The sequence below is a fragment of the Cupressus sempervirens genome, chromosome 2, assembly GCF_028749045.1.
Source record: "Cupressus sempervirens isolate cs-2001-9-10 chromosome 2, ASM2874904v1, whole genome shotgun sequence".
Classification (NCBI taxonomy): Eukaryota; Viridiplantae; Streptophyta; class Pinopsida; order Cupressales; family Cupressaceae; genus Cupressus; species Cupressus sempervirens.
In genome coordinates, this window is record NC_143119.1 from 69,320,469 (window position 1) to 69,336,245 (window position 15,777).

The 15,777-nt window shown below is 31.8% G+C and overlaps 1 long non-coding RNA gene across 1 annotated transcript; it reads right to left on the reverse strand.

The window, feature by feature from the left end:
• Nucleotides 1-220: 220 nt before the first annotated feature.
• LOC149571086 (uncharacterized) lies at nucleotides 221-1,001 on the reverse strand. The gene is made up of 2 exons (XR_016358403.1): nucleotides 701-1,001; nucleotides 221-549 (listed from the first exon to the last, which is right to left on the reverse strand). It is a non-coding gene; the product is annotated as an uncharacterized LOC149571086 (long non-coding RNA).
• Between the last annotated feature and the right edge of the window lie 14,776 nt (nucleotides 1,002-15,777).

Below are 15,777 nucleotides of genomic sequence, written 5' to 3' on the forward strand. Positions count from 1 at the left end.
TGATATATGTCAACCCCCTTCAATACATTCTTATTCACAACAACATTTATAATTATTCATTTTAATTTTAACAATTTCCATCAATTCATTTTTAATCTTATCACAATTTTCTAAATAGATTGTAATTTGAAGTCCCTACATTGTAATTTGAAGTCCCTACAACCTCCTCTTTGTGGAGCTAACCATGGAACAGTTGAGAGAAACACAAAATAAGAGCAAGTTTTCAAATAATGAAAAAATCAACTTGAACTGCTACTACATTACAATGAATTGGCACTGGATATTACGATGGAAGTCTGTCCGAATGCTGAGAGCAGACGACTAATATAAGAATCAACGAATGAAAACCAAGAAAACTAAGACAGGAACCCTATTCTAAGAGAGCAATCGAAAAGAATACAATCATTTGTCCAAATTGAGAGGAAACGTGCAAATCTAGCTAATTTGAAACCATCAATGGTGATAATACTTCCGCCTTTTCTTCCATTTCCTATAAATCTGTTGTTTGTAGAACTCGAGCATTGAATCGAAGGCTTGCCAGCGCATTGACTGCACACATATGATTAACCACATCAACCAAAAATGCTTAGAAATTCCTCATGGGAAAACATTTCTAGTATTCACATGTAATTAAAAATCACACTATGAAACGCTATTAAATAACAAAGCAATCGTTGGTGTAATATGAGAGAATATATACCAAGGTAGGATGTAGATTGTGAATCATGGTCGACAATGACTGTTCTGCTTTGAATGTTAACAGTGACGCTCTCAACTCCACGTTTTGCCCGCAGCGAACTTCTAATCCTTCCTTCATCGGAATCCCTGCATATTCCCTCGATACGCAGACTTGTTCTCTTCATGATGCCAATCTAGTAATGATCCTATGCAATTCAAAGAGCAAATGAATACGATGGAACCAAATCAAGATTATGGTGTTTGCCTTGAATTAGAAGAGCAAATGAAGATGAGGGATAACTGAGAATAGATCTGTATAACTTTCTAATTGAGATTTATGATCTATGCCTTCATATGGTTCAAGTATTTATAATTGCCATGACCAGTGATTTGCAAGAAATGTGTTCTTCCTCGTAGTGAACATGAAATAATCTCGAAATTGTGTTAACGCGGAGAAGACAATTCAACTCCCTTGATTTATTTTATTTTGAAGGATTTCCTCATTGCGGGGTGCAACGAGAATTATCAGGTTTACAGTGGAGACAGAAACCCTCAACGTGAAGACTTCAAATGCATGCCTTGCCCTCGTCTTCACGTTAATTTCCGAGGCGAAATTGGAGTGAAATTGATGAGAAAGGAAGAGAATGTCAAACTCTAAGGTTTTCAGTTGTTGGTGAAAATAGTCAGCCATGCAAAATCTTTGTTAAGTTTGACTTTTGAGATTGTGACTAAGTTCTACGTCAATGTACGAAGAAGCCAAGAAATACACTCGCCCACCACTTCCAATTATACAATCTTGGATTGCGATGTCACCGACATAGGATAATACAATAACTGTCAACGGGAGTATATTAAAGAAGTAAAAAAAATTATTTCTCTTCTAATTTTATATCAAATTGCTACCATTTGCTATAAATTATAGTATGCTTTCATTTAAATATTTTTCCAAACGTATTATCTAATAATAAGTTAACAGCACATATTTTATAACAAACAATTATATTTATTTTAATAAGATTTTTTATAATAATATAAATTGAATTATTGCTTGCTTAATAAAATTAACAATCATCATATTATTTGACAAGTGTAAGTTCTTATAGGTCTCATGTTTCAATTAGGTAAGCACGAAAGAGGGTTCATTTAGAGATCAATCATTAAGATACAAGGACAATGAAACTTACTAGAAATTTGAGAACAACAAATCACAAAAACAACAAGACTAGTAAGATCAAGAGGTTTTGACTAGAGCGATAACTAAAGGGAAATAATAGATCCAACCTTGAAGTATGTTTACCTTCCAATAATCTTCATAATCAACCATACAAATTCATTTTCAGATTTCAGGTTTTCAATTGTCAGTGCAAATAGTCAGCCATGTAAATTCTTTTTCAGATTTTACTTTTGAGGTCATGACCAAGTTTTACGTCAATGTAAGAAGATGGTGAGAAATACACTCTCATTGACTATTTCCAAGTTTCCAATCATAGATTGCAATGTCAGTGAATGAGGGTGATACATTTAATGTCAACAAAGTATATTAATGAATTTTTTAAAAATAAATTGTTTTTCTAATTTTATATCCAATTATTATCATTTCATATAAATTATTCTATGCTTTCATTTAAATAATTTTCAAACATATCATCTAATAATTAAATATCAATTTTTTATTTTTATATAATAAACTATCATTTAAAATCATCAACACTAAGTTTTCTATTTTAATTATATTATTTTTTAGAGTAAATGATTTATTTTATTTTATTTTATTAAATTACTTTTATTCTCTTCTTAAGATTTTTGTTTATGGACATGTATTCCTATTTAATAATGAAATATTAATTATTATAAGTGATTTACCTCTTAGCATTTTCCTTTTAAGTTTTATGATCTCCATCTATAAGGATTGATCAAGTATATTTTTTCATTCATTTTTTTAGTCTAATAATATATTCTTGCATATTTTCAAAGCCAAACCCTTGCCTTCTCCTATCTTTTTTCATTGGGGTAAGTTCTTGCATGCAAGTGTTCTACTGGATATGTGGATTTATTCTTATCAAATCCTTCATGATATCAGAGTCGAATCTCCTACAACTTGTTAGGTTTATTGAAGAAAATAGGAAAAAGAGTTGCTTGGATCAGATCTGGCAATTATTGGGTATTTCTTGTGGAAGTAAGGGGGTCTCAGAAATTACTGTTGGATTTAAAGCATGTCAAAACCCTTAGTTTCGTATAAGGCACTTCAGTTTTGGATGTTGTTGACAAGAGAGCCAAAAAAAAGAATTCTTCCAAGGCCTATACAACCTCTAGACACATTCTGAGACAAAACACATCAGGTTTTAAAAGTAACTTTAAAATAATATTTTTTTATTAAAAAAATCACCACCCTTTATAAAAAAAGGTACTGCCAGCATCCCGCAATGAAGCCAGTGCCACGCCACTCACACACAGTCATCACTAGGATCTTTTTCCTACATACCACCAGTAGAGTGCTAGCCCAGCCACACCTAGCCAATGGTCACATGGATGCCTAGGGGGATAATTTATAGTGCCCAACCTTTTTGTAGACCTTTCTTTAGACAATAGGATACATGTTAGTTTTTTGGCTCTATTACTAGCATAGGGTATCAAAATTAAGCAAATGAGATATCTTTAAAAAGTTAATTCCAAGATGGACACATTTGTGTAGGTTTCATAGGTTTTTACAGTATAGTACCTATTTTTGCAGTCAAAGTTAGACAATTGTTTTTGCATTTTGGGGGCATAACTTGCTCAATTTTGCTCCTTTTTTCAATCTAGAAGAAGTGCCAAAAAGATCTCTTTGAGTTTTTTGTAGTTAATTTTCTTTATTTCATCAAAAAAATTTAAAAGGTATATTTATCTTCATTTGAATATTTTTCTCTCTCTCATTATAAGCAATATTTTCTAGCTTCTGGGGTTTCATTTATTGAATGGTGTGAGGTGTTTTATTTTTTATTTTTTACAATTTACTTTAGTAAACTTGAAATTATATTTTAAAAAACTTGTTATTTAAAACATGCCTAAGACCTCTTCTTATCTAGAACTTTTGACCCCTCATAACTACCACAGATGGAAATCCCTAATGATATGACTTCTCTAGTCAAAAAGGTTGTGATCTTGTTTAGATGTAGTGCAACTAGTTTTATAGAGGTATTTCAAGGTCATGTAGCATAGGAACAAGATGGATGAGGAAATAGGGTTGATTACTTTATAGGTGTCAATCAACCTACAGTTTCATCTTGATCGTTTGAATAACCTTCTAGCTATGTCGACCAAGGTTAATGACTTGTTTGGTATAGTGAATGACTTTAGGGTACTTTACATTGAGCTGGAGCTTACCTCTCTTGTACTAGATTATTTTCCTTTTGTTGACAACTTCTTGAAGAAGTTAAAACAAAAAAGGTATTTACTGTAGGGTTGTGGGAAGATCAAGGCTAACAATGATTTCAATTATCTAATTCTTTCTAATCTTCATGGAAACTTTTGGAATTTTTCTTCTATCTTCCATTCCATCATGGATGCTTTGGGTACTAAATTTACCATGTCATCCTTCGAGGTTATTCTTGATCATTTGAATCAAGAGAAAGCTAAGCTATCTTAGTTAGATTCTCTCATTGGCTCACAAAGTCATGCATTGGTAGCTCAAACATCTTCTAGAAAGAAGGAGAAGAAACAAAAGTCACATTCTATAGAGTCTCATGTTGTTTCTATCCCTCACCTTTGATTAGACCCACCTCCTCATAAGGGGGATAAATAAAACCTAGATAAACTGAAGTGTGATTATTGTACTAATCACAATCATGATGAGTCACATTTCTATGAGAAGAAGTTAGATGGTTACGCAAAACATTTTTAAAATTTGATAGCTCTCCTTCAGAAGAGAAACATTTATATTACTTCTACTTCTAATAGATCTTCTTCATCATCATCATCATTTAAGTCAAGTGTTTAAGATATAGGAAATTGTCATGCAATATGTGCAACTACTACTCCACCTTCTTCTACATAGTTACTAGATTAAGGTATTTCACACCAAATGGGATCTTCTCAAGATTTTTTCTCTTCCATTAAGGTTTCTCCTAATCTCACGTCTTTAATCCCCTTTCAATATCATGTCTTTGATACTAATAAGAACAATACCCCTAATATGGTAGGGGGTGAGAATGGGGAGGTTCTGACCTCCCCCTATGTCCTATTGAAAAAAGGTGATCAAACCCTTGCAAGGGGCACCCCACAGTCCCCAGCTATTGGTGTTCAAAATGAAGATTTAGGGGTCACTAATAGAAACCTTAAAAGGCTACAGGAAAGGGAAGAGATTCTAAAAAAGAGGTTTGATGAGGTCACTAGGATTTTTGTGAGGGTGGTGCATTTGATGACCTTCACCTTCGCCTTCTACATGCAGAGAAAAATGGTAACTTCTACGGCAAGAGTGGACACTACAAGTTTTCTTTATAGGTTCTTGGTGGATGATTAGCTCCAAACTCTACTGGATAAACCAAAAGGGAGCAAGAATAACTAGGTGAAGTAGTTCCCCCTTTAGTTTAAGTTTTATTTTTTGTTATGCTTACTACTACAAAACTCGACCTATGAGGGCTCTACTAATGATGATTTTACGTACTCACATTTAATATAATATTTGTATATTTGATATTGTATATTGTATATAGTTTTCTTTCTCATAGTTTGACACTTTAGTGTGGGGATTTTTTAAATTGAAAAGGATGGTTGGTTAATACTAGTTTTTCCTGATTGTTAGCTATTCTGCAACTTCCTGTTATTAGAGTCAACCCCTATGTTTGGTTTCTTTCAATTTTAGAAATAATGTCCAACATGTTAGATATGATCCAAAAGTCTAATATGGCTAATACAAGTATCAATTCTAGGCCTCACTAGAAGATTTGGTCTAATGACATTGGCAACATGCTAAAAATAATTTTTATATACTTATTTTTTTTACAAAGCTTTTCATGTTTTGCATATCAAATAAATTAAAAACATTTTGAAAAACCAATGCATTCTAATGTTTCAGGTGTAGGTATGTCCCAAGTGTAGAGGAAAAACTATTTATGAGAATCAAATGATGTAAGAAATGAATACTAGGACAATAATGTATCTACTACTTAAGTCATGATTTGTTTCTTTTATGAAATCATTTGGAAGCGACTTGCGATGCCTAAATTCTCGTAAAAATTTAAATATTTTTATTTGATTTTATCATAGTGTTATATATGTAACCTTTTTGTGACATTAGTAATAATAAATTCCTCTATTTTCTATTAAATTTTTCTCTCCAAACATAAATAGTGAAACAAACATTTACAATCACTTGAAATGCAAACATATGATCAACAACATCAATTAAGTATTATTGCAATTTGTTCAATGAAAACCTTTGAGAGTTATATTGTGAAACCCTAAAAAAAGTATTGGTTTAATGTGAGACAACAAATAGAAAATTTGTTGAAATTTAACAATGATATTCTAATCTCCTTGCCATGCATCAATTGATACCTTGATGTTTCCTTCAACACAAACCCTATACATTTCAACAAAACACATTGTTCTTCTTAATTGAGTTATTGATAAATTAAATTACTCCTTAATTTATACTTATTTAGATACTTGTTACACAATAATTATCATAATTTTTGTAATAATTTACTAGTTATACAAATCAATATTTAAAAGTAAATATTTAGTTATTCAGAATATTTTTAATGAATTTGATAGAGTTTCAATCTTGATGGAATACATAATATGTATCACAACATAATTATATTTATGGTTCTACATTTTAGGCTTTAATAACAATAGCTAATAAATTTTTTTATTTTAAAATATTATTTTTCTCTCTGAATTTAAATTAGATCAATTGAAAAGAATACAATAATATGTCCAAATTGAGAGGAAATGTGCAAATCTAGCTATTTTGAAACCACAATTGTGATAATACTTTGGCCTTTGTCTTTTTCTTTCATTTCTTATAAATTTATTGTTTGTAGAACCTCAAGCATTGAATCAAAGGCTTGCCAACACATTGACTGCACACATATCTTCAACAACATTAACAACCAATGGTCAAAAAAGCCTTATGGAAATACATTTCTATTATTTGCATCTAATATATGCCGAAGCAATGGTTGGTATAATACGAGAATATATACCAAAGTTAGATGTAGATTGTGAATCATGCTCGATAATGATTGTTTTTCTTTGAATGTTAACTATGATGTTGTCAACTCCATGTCATGCCTATCGTGAACTTTTAATCTTTCCTTCATTGAAATCCCTACATAGTCCCTCAATACACAAACTTGTTCTCTTCATCATGGCAATCTAGCAATAATCCTATGCAATTCAAAGAGTAAATGAAGATGGTGGAACCAAATCAAAATCATGATGTTTCCCTTGAATTAAAAACACAAATGAAGATCAGGGATAATTGTTAGAAATTCAATGAAATATATCATTTTCCCTTGGAGCCAAATGCCCACCTACCCACCTGACACTATTCAAGTCACTAGGTGAGTTCAAATTCAAAATGAGAGGGAAAACATTTTTTCCAAGAGACAAAAGGAATGAATCTATTTCATTTGATTAGAGTTGAAGAGTTGGCATTGAAGAGAGTAGAAAAGAGCATAGAGCAAAGAAGGTAGTGGATGAGAAGATCATGTCAGAGTTTTAAAGATAGAATGAAGCTTCAGTTTCATGTTTTCAATTACACATGTTGGATCCTTTTGTTATTTTGTAAGTTCATTTTTTATTTATATTGTCAAGTAGTAATTTCTCTAGGAATTATTGTATGCAGCCATTAGTATTGTAAGTTGTAAGCTTTAAGTTTTATCAATTTGAAGATTTTAGGGTTTTTTGGTTGAAGTCGAATGCTCCTAGATTTTGTAATAGTTTTATCTTATTTGAATAGAAAGCAAGAAAATAGGGAGGCATACAAATCTTTGTTCTTCCATTCTTCTATTTTTTATTTCATGGTATTGTGCATTTGAGAATTTCATATTTGGAAGCTTCATCCTTTAGCTCTGTGCATTTTAATTGTATAAATATCCAAGTTGTAAGTCTAAAATATAGCCCGCCAAATTTTTTTTTATAACAAAATTCTCTCTCTGTTGCTCTTATCAAGCTCACACAACATCCCTTGTTGTTGAGCTTCACCTTATAGTGGTGATTGATCTCACTCAGCATCCACATTTTCAAGCTCACTTGGCACACACTATGCTGATTTTCCCTTGTGATGAGCTACTCGACACCTATTGCCTATCACTTGGTATCCTCTGTGTCCTAAGAAAACTATCACTCGACTTCTTCTTGTGCCGAGAGAAATTATTAAAGATTGTGATTTATTTTTGACATGGTATCAAAAATTTAAGGCCCCACATCAATAGTAAATTAGGGCATTTATTTTTTGGGATATTTGACATGACAAGAGAGACAAGATAGATATGGTAGTAGCCACCATCCTTTAATGGAAAAAATTATGACAGATGTGAAAATAAGATGAAAACTATATTGGTTGCAAATGATTTGTGAGAGTTGATGGCAAATTGATTTAATGGTGTTATAGTCCCAATATTATATTTTTCCATCATAAACCCATAGAAGACTTAGTTGAAAGAGTCAATGAGAAAGGATGCTAAAGAATTAAGTTTGAATGAGGTAGCAATGATAGAGATAGTTGTTCCCAAGATTGCAATAGCAAATAATGCAAAGGAAGAATGTGATATCCTTGAGATGGAATTCAAGGGGACTAATAAGATTAAGTGAAGCTATAAGTGATTAAAAGAGAGCTTTAGAATGTTCAAATGAAGGACAATGAACCTATTGTAGAGTTTAGCTCATGAATCTCCACTTTGATAAACTAGCTCAAATCAAATGGAGAAGATTATGTAGAGTAGAGAATTGTAGAAAAGATATTGAGAATTTTACATTAGAAATATGAAAATCTTGTGATGACCATAGAGGAATCAAAGGACCTCACCACATTGATCATGGATGAGTTGATGGGAACTCTTCAAACCCATGAGCACCAGATAAACAGATCAACAACTACTTCCCAGGTGTAGTCTTTCAAGGCTCAATATAATTCAAGAGGTAGGGGGAGAGAAAGAAATGGCTCTAGTAGAGGCTCAAGAAGTAGAGTTCATGGAAGGAATGGTCAAAGGAATGTTGGTCCAAAAAGCTTGGGATGAGCAAGAAACCAAGAGGGATCGAGCACTTCTTAGAATAACTCTAGAGGAGGAAAGAAGAATTACAACTCCAATAATAACAATGATGAATGCTACTACTATCATAAGTATGGACATTATGCAAGTGAATTTTGGAAGAAGTAAGGTGATCAGTAAAAGAAGAATGCTACTATGGTCAATTTTAACATGAGAAATGAAAATAGTCCCACGACCTTCATCATGTGTAACATTGGTGAAGAAGGAAGCCTTGAGGTGTGGCGCCTAGAAAACGGTTGTAGCAACCACATGATTGGTAATGAAAGTTTATTCTCTTTCATTTATAAGACTTTTAAATCTAAAATTAAGATGGGAAATAATAGAACCATTTCCATAGTGTGAAAATGATCTATAATGGTCTGAACTAAGCAAGGTGAGAAGGAGATATAGAATGTGTATTTTACCCCTAATATGAAGCACAATTTGATGAGTGTTGGACAAATGATTCAAAATGCATACAAAGTGCTAATGGAAAATGACAAGTGTGTCATTAATAAAAAGGATGGGAGTAATGGTTTACTTTTAGCAGTCCAAATGAAAAAGAACCAAATGTTCCCATTGAAGATAGAGACATGTTTCTCTTCTCAAGTTAGTGTTGCACCTCCCAAGCATGCATGCACAATAGTACATCAGCAATGAACTATTAAAAGTGTGATTGAAAACCCCTCCAAGCTTTGGCATATCAAGTATGGACATCAAGGATTTGCTAGTTTAATTTTTTTGTCCGAGAAAAGAATGCTAGATGGTTTTCAAGCACAATAGATTCTTATGACAAGTGTGAGGCTTGTATTTTGGGTAAGCGACATAGGCTTCCCTTTAATTTTGGAAATTCTAGAAGGGCTAGAGAATCATTAGAATTAAAGCATTCAAATTTGGTAGGCTCTATGCAAGCTACTTCTATTGTGAGAGTTCCTATTTTATGACATTCATAGATGATTTTAGTCATAAGACATGGGCGTATTTTTTGAAGAACAAATTTGAACCATTTGATAAATTTGTTGAATTTAAAGCACTGGCTAAGAAAGAATGTGGACACTATGTAAAGGTCCTTAGATCAAATAGAGGAGGGGACTATACCTCCAATATGTTTTTAAATTTTTGCCAAAAATATGGCATAAGGAAAAAGCTTATAGCCAATTATACTCTACAACAAAATGGAGTGGCTAAGAGAAAGAACATGACCATTGTTGAAATGGCAAGAAGCATGATGAAATAAAAGGGACTCCAAACTAAATAATGGGGACAGGCTATAGCGAAAATAATGTACTTGATCAATAGGTGTCCTGTACAATCTTCGAATGATAAGATTTTGTTCGAAGCTTGGTTAAGAAACAGATGGACAATTGAACACTTGAGAGTGTTTGGATGTGTAGCATATGCACATGTGCCTAAAGAACAAAGGAAAAAGCTAGATGAAAATTTTCTAAATTGCATCTTCATAGGGTACAACTTAGAATCAAAGGCTTATAGGCTTTATGATCCCACTCTCACCTTCATATTGCCAACAAAGACTAAAAGTCTAAGGGAGATATAACAAGATGAAAGGTATGAGGAAGATTATGATGAGAGTGTACATTTTGTATTATTTTCTCATATTCATCCATTTTATTTTGAGGAATTTGTGAATGAAGAGAAATGGTATAATGCCATGGATGAGGAAATAGATGTTATTGAAAAAAAATTAGACATGGGAGTTAACTAGTGTTCCTCCCAAGAAACAAGTAATTGGAGTGAAATGGGTTTATAAGACCAAGTGCAATGTTGAAGGAAAAATAGATAGGCATAAGGCACAATTAGTGGTCAAGGGGTATAAGCAATACTATGGAATAGATTATGATTAAACATATGCCCTAGTTGCAAGAATGGAAACCATTCATGTTGTCATAGCAATTGCAGCCCAAAACAAATGGAAGGTATATCAAATGGATGTGAGGTTTGCCTTCTTGAATGGTGTATTGAAGGAAGAAGTATATGTGAAGAAAACACCTAATTATGAATGTCTGAGTGAAGAACACAAAGTGTATAGAATAAAGAAACTCTTTATGGGCTCAAGAAAGCTCCAAGAGCATGGTATAGTGGGATTAACTCATATTTGATGAGCATTGGCTTTATAAAAAGTGATGGTGAGACCACACATTACATCAAGGCAACAAATGGTAATATGTTGATTGTTATCTTGTATGTTGATGACTTAATCTTCACTACAAATGAAAATTTCTTAATTGTTGAGTTCAAAGAAGCCATGAAAAATGAATTGGAAATGATAGACTTAGGTCTCTTTAGGTATTTTCTAGGCATAGAATTAAAACAAATGCATGATGGCATCCTCATCTCTCAAGAAAAATATGCAAGATAGATCTTGGAGACATTCAAAATAAAAAATAGAAAAGTAGCCCCAACACCAAGAACAATAGGTCTTCAGTTGAGCAAGGAAGATTGCAAAAAAAATGCGAATCTAACACTATATAAGAGTATGGTTGGAAGTTTGATGTATTTGTCTATAACTCATATAGACATAATGTATGCAGTAAGTTTAATCTCTAGATTTTGGAAACACCAAAGGATTCCCATTGGCAAGTGGGATAGAGGATCTTAAGGTTTGTGAATGGTAACAAATCATTTAGGATTTAGTGATTGGGTTGGAAGTTTAGATGATGGGAAGAGAACTTCTGGATACATGTTCCATATGGCATTGGGTTCAATTTCATGTGCATCCAAGAAACAACCTATTGTTGTGTAATCTACAATAGAGGCTAAATAAATAGCAATGAATGTAGTAGCATGTCAAGCTATTTGGTTAAGGAGGATCTTGATAGATTTGAATGAAAGGAAAGAGAATGGAACGACAATTTATTGTGACAAAATGTCCTTAATTGCACTGTCTAAAATCCAATCTTCCATTCGAGAAGAAAGCACATTACGATTAGATATCACTTCATTAGAGAGTTTATAGAGAATGGGGATATCAAAATGAAAATTTTCAAGTTTGAGTAGCAGCTAGCACTCATATTTACTAAGCCTTTAGGCATTGGAAATTTTATGCACCTAAGAGAGAGTCTTGTTGTAGTTAATTTGGATCATGAGTGATCCTTTTTTTCTTGGATTGGGACAAAGGGGGAGTGTCAAAAATTTAATGAAGTAGGTTGATTACCCCTTGAGCTAAACACCCACCTACCCACTTGATAGGATTCAACTTGGTGCATGAGTTCAAATCTGAAATGAGAGGGAAAACATTTTTGTCAAGAGAAAAAATGAATGAATATGTTCCATTCAATTAGAGTTGAAGAGAGTAGACTAGAGCATACAGAAAAGAATGAAGTTAATTAGCAAATCAAGTCAGTGTTCAGAAGATAGAAGGAAGATTCAGTTTCATGTTTGGAGTTGCACATGTTGGATCCTTTTTTAATTCTGTAAGTTCATTTTTTATTTGTCCTATAAAGCACTTATTTCTCTAGGCATTGTTATATGCAGCCATTAGTGTTGTAAGTTCAAATTTTAAGTTTTATCAGTTTGAAGATTTTAGGGTTTTCTGCCTGAAGCCAAATGCTCCTAGATTTTGTAATACTTTTATCTTATTTGAATAGAAAGCAAGAAAATGAGTAGACATAAAAATATTTGTTGTTCCCTTTGTCTATTTGTATTTGCATGGTAGGTAAAAGGACAAAGCTTTGTCACCTTTCAGGCTGACTTATTAAAATGACTGAATTTGAGTATTTCTATCTAAAAGGCATATTTTTTAAAACATATGATCTTGATAAAATTATTCTAACTAAGTTATATATGGTCTCACAGTTTTCCAATTGGAAATATCTATTAAATGCATGTTTTGTACTAGTTAGTATCTAATTACTAAAAAAATACAATTATTTCATAAAACTGACATTTCAATAACTCTTAATATTTATTATGATTTTTTTTAATAACATATAAAAACCATTTATAGAGCTCAAAGTCAAGAATATTCTCATATAGAGTTCATAATGTTTTAATTAGATATAGTATATTGTAATTAAAAAATTTTACAAGTAAATATTTTAACATTCAAGAAGATGTCAATTTTGAGAAAGAAAAAAATATTAAATAATATCAAAAAAATTAAAAATTATATGACATTCTAGAGGAGAGATTTGTCTTCCATAATCTATAAATTTTTTTGGTTTGGAATAGATTTATTTGAAAAATGTAGTGGGAGATGAAAACTATTGATTTGAATAACTTGAAATTTGAATCGTTATAATAGAGAAAATATAGTTCTGAAGCTAATTTTTATTTTTTATTGTTCTAGTTACCTATATCATTGATAACATAATCTAAGGTCAAAGGGAAATAAGTTAATTTTCATATAGTTTTGTGGTGGAAAACAGACCCCTAATTACCAACATTTTTCAACAACTAAAATTTATCTTTAAAAAAATAGGATAATATATAATTTTTTATTCCAAATAATTATTAAAATTTAGAATTCTAAAATTCATCCATTTCTACACATTTCATTAGTTTACTTTATTTTAAAATTCTAAATAATAATATAGGTTTTATATCATTGAATGTTAACAACCACACTTTTGTTATCCTTTTCCTTTGTAAAAGGGTGACACCAGTTTGTGCTATTAAACTGGTATTTGCATTTTAGAAGTTCATATTTGAAATATTCATCCTTCATCTCTCTACATTTTAATGGTGGAAATATCCAAGTTGTAAGTCAAAAATACATGCCACCAAGTTTTTTCTTTAACCGCGTTCTCTCTCTACTTCTTTTACCAAACTCGCTCGGCATCCCTTGTTGGCAAGCTTCACTTTATAGTAGTGACCAAGCTCACTCAGTATCCATATTGCCAAGATAACTTGTCATACACTTGGTTGCCCTTGTACTGAGCTACTTAGCACCTACTACATGTCGCTTGACATCCTTTGTATGCTAAGAAAACTGTCACTCAGCTTCAACTTCTTCTTGTGCCGAAAAAAATTATTGAAAATTTTAATTTATTTTTCATAATAACTATGAATAGATATGTATAAATTTTCAATTTAAGATTTATTATCTATGCCTTCATATGGTTCAAGTGTATTTATAATTTCCATGATGAGTTATTTGCGAGAAATATGTTCTTCCTCGTAGTGAGCATGAACTACTCTTAAAATTGGGTTTACAGTGTAGATAGAAAACATTTATCTGAAGAATCAACTATATATTAATGTGATGTCTTGGAATTAATTTCCATGGGGAAATTTTAGTGAAGTTGACAAGAGGGGAGAAGAATCTCAACTTTGAGGTTTTGAGTGGTTGGTACAAATAGTCAACCATGCAATTTCTTTATTAAGTTGCACTTTAGAGATGGTGACTAAGTTTCGCATCAATCTACAAAGTTGCCAAGAAATGCACACTCATGAATTAGCAATCTTTGACAAGTACCCTATTTGGATTGTTATATCATGAATGTGGTTAATACGTTTGATGTCAACATGAGTCTATAAAATAAATAAACAAAAAAAATGGTGTTCTAATTTTCTATTCAATCATTATTATTTCAGATTTATGGAATTGTTATTGTTTCATATTTATCTAATATTTAAAAATCACTTATTTGTTGTAACATACTATTATTTTAAAAAATCAGCACTTTAGTAGGGCTTTATTTTATTGGTGTAGGTAGGTGTTTCTGAAAAAATTCATCGGGGCTTAAATCTTATTGAGTGCATGGTTTTGACACTATAAAGCATGAAGCTAGGATAATGCCTCAAGGAAGATTTTGAGAAAAGAGGTTCTCAGAATTTTCAACAACAAAAAGGTATCAATGCAAAACTAAATTTTACATTTTTAATAAAAATATAAATTAAATCACTTTAAAAAAAGAAGAAGCTAGTATTGAGTGCACTATTATTCGAGTACAAGAGCTTGTATTGGTCTCATCTTTTAATTAGGTAAGAATTAGATAAGGCGTAAAATCCTTTACAAATCAACCATTAAAAAATTCACTATAAATGAGAGAACATCAAATTGTAACAAGAGACTATTGAGAGCAAGAGCTTTGGCTAGAGTGATAACAAATTGGAGATTAGGGACTAGACTGTGAATTAAGATCAATATAAGAATTTTCCTTAGGGAAAAATCACACAAGACCTCTGAACTCAATTACAAGCACAACAGTAGACCAAAAGAGTATGATCAGAATGACGATATGATATTCAATCAATGTGAAAGTACACTAAAGGCCTTTGGAATGCCTCTATAATGCATAGGAATAAAAAATATTATAAGTCATACAACTAGGCACATATCCACTAGAAATAGGTTATCCTCCATTAGGCATAGGAGTAAGTGTGATGATGAGAGGATAAGCCTACAAAGGTGTAGCACAAAAAATTATGTTATAGACACAATGCGCTAAATTAGGAGTGCAAATAATTGTGTTGTCTACATGAAAACTTAGTTAATTATGCAGAATCCAATGTTGTAGACACCATGTGCTAAATTAGAGTTGCTTACTCCAATGTTGTTAACATGACAACTCATAAGAGTATGCAAACTCCTATGTGTCTCACCTAAGAAATGATAAAATAATGCATAATAATAAAGTAATGCATTAACCTAAGTAAACTTAAGTAAAGTGTAATAAGTAAATACTTATTTACACTAGTAAATACTTATTTATAGCAACACCCCCTCTTAAGTGCAACTTAGGGGAATGTTCTTAAGCCTACGAAAGCTAGAATAAAATACATGATGGGTCTTGACTACTAGGCCATGTTAAGTACCCATGTACATAAAGAAATATAGTCTCTCATAAAGTAGAAAAAGAGGGAAAATGTCATGGGAAAAACCCTCCCCCAGAAAGAGAGA